We start from the raw sequence: 6,443 nt of genomic DNA on the forward strand, positions 1-6,443 counted from the left end.
CTCATCTGTAAAATGGGGAATAAGACTGTGAGCCCCATGTGGGACAACCTGATCACCTTGTATCGCCCCAGCGCTTAGAACAGTGCTTCACACATAGGAAGCGCTTAACAAATACCATCAAAAAAAAGATTAATCAATGGAATTCATTGAGTGCTTTTTTAAATGATGTTTGTTAAGTGCTTACTGTGTGCAGGGCACCATACTGATTTAAGTTAATTAATTACATCATTTGTGAAGTGCTTACTATGTGCCATGCACTGTTCTAAGTTTGGGGGTAGATACAAGGTTGGATTGGACACAGTCCCTGTCCCACATGGGGCTCAGAGTCTTCATTTTACTGAAGAGGCAACTGAGGCACAGAGAAGTTAAGTGACTTGCCCAAGGTCACACAGTACTAAGTACTTGGGAGAGTATAATATAACAGAGATGGTAGACACATTTCCTGCTCACAAAGAGCTTACAGTATAGAGGGGAGGTGAGAGGATTGCTTTTTTTATGGTGTTTGCTAAGGGCTTACTAATATGTGCCAGACACTGTATTAAGCACTGGGATAGATACAAGATAATAAATTAGACACAGCCCCTGTCCCACATGGACTCACAGTCTCACTCTCCATTTTACAGATGAGGGAACTGAGGCACAGAGAAGTGAAGTGACTTGCTCAAGGTCACAAAACAGACAAGGGAGGGAGTCAGGATTAGAACCCAGATCCTCTGACTCTCACTCTTACAAAACCCCGCACTAAGATCAACTCATGCTGTTGTACTCGGCCACTCCAATGCCAAACGAACAGGTCCTCAGATAACTTGAGCCTCTGAACCCAAAGAAGCTCGCTTTGCTGGAAAACACTTTCTGAATTCCCTAACTTCTCCTTGCCTCAGATGCCTCATCTGTGAAATGGGGTTAAAGACAGTGAGCCCCACGTGATAATAATAATAATTATTATGGTACTTATTAAGTGCCTACCATATGCCAAGCCCTGTTCTAAATGCTGGGGCATATATAATATAATCAGGTTAGACACAGTCCTTGTCCCACATGGGGCTCACAGTCTTAATCCCCATCTTCCAAATGAAGAAACTGAGGCTCAGAGAAGTGAAGTGACTTTCCAAGGTCACACAGCAGCCATGTGGTGGAGCTGCATTAGAACCCAGGACCTTCTGAGTCCTAGGCCCGTGCTCTATCCACTAAGCCATGCTGCTTCTCTATGGGTCCGTGAACCATGTTCAACCTGATTACCTTGTATCTAACCCCATACAGTGTCTGGCACATAGTAAGCGCTTACCAAATACTATTTAAAAACAAACGAAAAACAAAAAAAGTCTTATGGCAGAAATGAATGTAGTCCTGCCAAGCAAATAGGGACTGGCGTACACACCAAGCCCTTAATGGTTTGTGTACTTTCCCAACCTCTTAGTATAGTGCACTGCACACAGTAAGCGCTCAAAAAATACGATTGACTTTAAAGAAATCAGACAGATTTCCTCTCTCCTTTCAAGTCCTTTCATTCAACCATCCACCCAACTATCTCCATCCCCGGGCCAGGCATACCACGTGCTTAGGGTGATCAACCCTTTGGGCTGGTCAGAAATTTGAGAGGTCCCCCTGCTAATGTTCTTGCCTTATCACCTTCAAATCCCCGGGACCCCCAAACCGGATAGGGGGCCATCTTCCCGAAGCTGGGAGCTCCTTCCAGAAGGAGATTCCACAATCTCCCGCTGTCACCCAGAACCCAGAAAGTCGGATCGTCTGGATCACCTTTCTGAAAAACTGTTCAGTCAATGTTTCCTCTCTCCTCAAAAACCTCCAGGGGTTGGCCCATCCACGTCCGCAACAAACGGAAACCCCTCACCATAGGTTTTAAGGTACTCAATCGGCTTTCACCCTCCTACCATACCTCACTCATCTCCTAGCCCTCCCAATTCGATCTTTTAAAGCCAACAACTCTAAGTAATGATAATAATGGTATTTGTTAATAATAATAATGATGATGATGATGATGATGGCATTTGTTAAGCGCTTACTATGTGCTAGCACTGTTCTAAGCACTGGGATAGAAACAAGGTCCTCAGGTTGTCCCACATGGGGCTCTCAGTCTTCATCCCCATTTTACAGATGAGGTAACTGAGGCCCAGAGAAGTGAAATGACTGGCCCAAAGTCACACAGCTGATGAGTGGCGGAGCTGGGATTAGAACCCATGACTTCTGAGTCCCAAGCCTGGGCTCTTTCCACTAAGCCACGCTGTGAACCCTGATCTTGTCTACCTCTGGTTTACAACTCCTTCCCCCTTCCTATCGGACAGCCCACCTTCAAAACCCCCTAAAATCATATCCTCTCCAAAAGCTCCAACTAAGCCCTCATTTCTCCTACCTGTCCTCCTCCCCATTGCCTAAACACCTGGCTGTGAAACCCTTGAGAATTTTGACGCTCACCCCAGATCCACAGCACTTATGTCCATGTCCATATCCTTGTCTCGTCTTATGCCGTCGAGTCGTTTCCGACCCATAGCGACACCACGGACACATCTCTCCCAGAATGTTCCGCTCTCCATCTGCAATCGTTCTGGTAGTGTATCCATAGAGTTTTCTTGGTAAAAATCTGCACAGTCAACTCGAGTCTCTGCCCTCGATTCTTTCCCGTGACGCTGCTGCCCAGCACAGGTACTTACAATTTAATCAGATTTGACACAGACTCTTATTTTTCCCTCCCACCCACTCCTGACTATTCTCCATCTACACCCACTCCCTTTGAGAACTCATTCAACTCCCGTGGCTTCAACTTCCCACCTCTACGAGGATGATTCTCCTTCTCGGCAGTCTCACATTTCCTCCTGCCTTTGGGACAGCTCTACTTGGAAGCCCTGCCATCATCACAAACTTAGCATGTCTAAAAAAGAACTCTTCACCTTCCCACCCAAACCCTGTCCTCCCCCTGGCTTTCCCATCACTGTAGACGGCACCACCATCCTTTCTGTCTCATCAGCCCGTAACCTTGGCGTTATCCTTGACTCCTCTCTCTCGTTTTCAACCCACATATTCAAATCTGTCTCCAAATCCTGTCAGTTCTACCTTCACGGCACTGTTAAAATACACCCTTTCCTCTCCAACAAAGCTGGTACAATACTGATCCTAGCGCTCATCATATCCCACCCTGATTACAGCATCAACCTCCTCACTGACTTTCCTGCCTCTTTTCTCTCCCCACTCATCCGTATTTCACTCTGCTGCCCAGATGCTTTTTCTTAAAAAAAAAATTTAAAAAGTTCAATTCACATCTCCCCTCTCTTCAGAAACATCCAATCATTGCCCACCCACCTTCTCATCAAATAGAAACTCCTTACCATCGGCTTTAAAGCACTCAATCAGCTCGCCCCCTCCTATCTTACCTTGCTGATTTCCTACTAGAAGTCAGCCCGCACGCTTCATTCCTCCAACGCCGACCTACTCGTTGTACTTTTATCTCATCTATTCTGCCACTGACCTCTTGACCACATCGTCCCTCTGGCCAGGAACTCCCTCCCCCTTCCCATCTGACAGACCACTACTCTCCTCGCCTTCAAAGCCTTATTCATTCAATCATATCTATTGAGCGCTATTAAAATCACATCTCCTCTGAGAGGCCTTCCCTGACTAAGCCCTCATTTCCTCACCCTCTGCATTGCCCTTGTGCTTGGATTTGTACCTTTTAAGCACCTGACAATCACCCCACCTTCAGCCCCTCAAGCACTGATGTCCATATTCACAATTTATTTTACTGTTTGTCTCCCTCTCTAGAATGTAAGCTCCTGATGGGCAGGGAATAAGTCTATCAACTCTTTTGTACTCTCCCGAGTGCTTTGGTAGAGAGCTTTGCACATAAGCGCTCAATAAGAACCACTGATTGATTAATTGATACCCATGCATCTATAGCTGTGCCCTACTGCGGGTGGCCCATATACGACCACCTAGAGTTAATTGGAACTGGATCTCACCAGGCCAGCTTATAAGTGAGACGGCAGAGGCAAGACCGGGAGGGGAGGAGACCATTCCCTGTCAACAATCGGTTTCATTTTTCCCAAAGAAGAGCAAGCTGATCGGAGCACCGCCTGGGCAGTGCTTATAAAGTAAAAGCTCCGCTGAAAAGATTCTTTTTTTGCTGTTGTTGTTAATGGAAAGACTTTCCTTCGGCCACTGCGGACGTTATTCTATTGTCTCTCTCCTTACAGTTACCTCCTCACTCAGGGCCTTCTCCTGTGGGGTCCCTTTTGTTTGGCTTTTACCTTTGACATTTCCTTAATTTCTCTTCAGAGATACCTGACACCTTTATATTAAGCTCAGAAGGTAAAATACCTCCTGGGGCCAACTCCTGGGAGGCCCTGTGTGTGTGTGCGTGTGTGCATGTGTGCGTGTGTGCATGTGTGTGTGTGTTTGAAGTAGGGGGCTTTCTTGGGGGGGCTGAGGGCAACCTGCAGTTCCATAAAACAGGCTCTGAGCCCCGCACCTATCAGTTATTGTCTCCAATAACAGGCCTCCACGTCCTGGGTCCTGGAGTAATAATAACAATAATAATAATTATGGTATTCGTTAAGTGCCTACTATGTGCCAGGCACTGTACTAAGCACTGGGGTGGATACAAGCAAATCGGGTTGGACACAGCCCCAGTCCCACGTGGGGCTCACAGCCTCAATCTCCATTTTACAGAAGAGGTAACTGAGGCACAGAGAAGTGAAGTGACTTGCCCAAGGTCACACAGCAGACAAGTGGCGGAGCCAGGGTTGGAAGCCCTGACCTTCTGATTCCCAAGCCTGTGCTCTATCGACAACGCCATGCTGCTTCCTGGGGAGGGAAGAAAAGGACAGGGAGACAGAAAGGAAGACTCCACCCCTGCCTTTAAGGAGAATACAGTCTAAAACAACTAAAACACTGTCCTCTGCACATCTCCGCACTCCCCCAAAACCTCCAGGGTTTGCCCGTCCTCTGCATCAAGTGGAAACTCCTTACCACTGGCTTGAAGTCAGTCATTTAGCTCTCTTTCCCCCTCCCTATCCTCACTGGTCTCCCACTACCACCCGCTCCTGTAACGCCAACCTCCTCACTGTGCCTCCATCTCATCTCTCGCCCTGCCGACCCCTTCCTCAGGCCCTCCTTCCTCCTACCTGGAACACTCCCCCTTTCTTATCTGACAGACCACTGCTCTCCCCATCTTCAAAGCCCTTCTAAAATCACATCCCCTCCAGGAAACCTTCCCTAACCCATCCTATTTTTTTAATGGTATTTGTTAAGCGCTTACCATGTGCCAGGCCCTGTGCTAAGCACCGGAGTAGATACAAGCTAATCAGGTTGGACACGGTCCCTGTCCCACAGTCTTAATCCCCATTTTACAGATGAGGTAAAAGTGAAGTGCTGGGATTAGAATCCAGGAACTTCTGACTCTCAGGCCAAAGATCTATCCACAGGGACCCGCTGAATTCATTCATTCAATCGTATTTATTGAGCGCTTACTGTGTGCAGAGCACTGTACTAAGCGCTTGGGAAGTCGAAGTTGGCAACATATAGAGACGGTCCCTACCCAACAGTGGGCTCATAGTCTAGAAGGGGGAGACAGAGAACAAAACAAAACATATTAACAAAATAAAATACATAGAATAAATATGTACAAATAAAATAGAGTAATAAAAACGTACAAACATCTATACATATATACAGGTGCTGTGGGGAGGGGAAGGAGGTAAGGCGGGGGGGATGCGGAGGGGGAGGAGTGGGAAAGGAAGGAGGGGGCTCAGTGTGGGAAGGCCTCCCGGAGGAGGTGAGCTCTCAGTAGGGCTTGGAAGGGAGGAAGAGAGCTAGCTTGGCGGATGTGCGGAGGGAGGGCATTCCCGGCCAGGGGGAATCCCGTCTCCTAGGAATCCCAGTTGTAGCTCTGCAGATTCCGGAAAGACTAAGGGTGAAGGGGAGAGTCATCTATTAACTCATAAACACTTAAGAACTCACTCCAATCCACCCCACTCCACAGCATCTGTCCGCGGACCTTTAATGCTTACCTCCTCCACCAGCAATTTATTTTGACGCCTCTCTCCCCCACTTAATATAGTGCACCCGGGAAACGTTCAATAAATAACACTGATTACAACTGAATGGCAAAGACGGTTGAGCCACTAGGAAAACAACAAGACAGCGACAGGTAGCGGGAAAGCTCCCAAAATACAATCCGACACTTTGACTTGTTCTGAATGCTACGCAGAACCAGGGAAACCTGAAAGACTGGAACCTGATGGGAAGCACCTAGCAAACCTTCCTCTGAATCAATTCCCGGAGGAGGGTAATAAGGAAAAGGATATTTTCAGCGCCCTTACCTCGATACTTCTGCTGTCTCCCGGAAGCCCGGAAGATAGATCTGGGATTATCGTAATGTGAGGAGAGAGGTCTCAAAACAAGCCTCCTCGACTCACTCTAAGGTAGAAGCT

This window comes from Tachyglossus aculeatus, chromosome 6 (assembly GCF_015852505.1).
Source record: "Tachyglossus aculeatus isolate mTacAcu1 chromosome 6, mTacAcu1.pri, whole genome shotgun sequence".
NCBI lineage: Eukaryota > Metazoa > Chordata > Mammalia > Monotremata > Tachyglossidae > Tachyglossus > Tachyglossus aculeatus.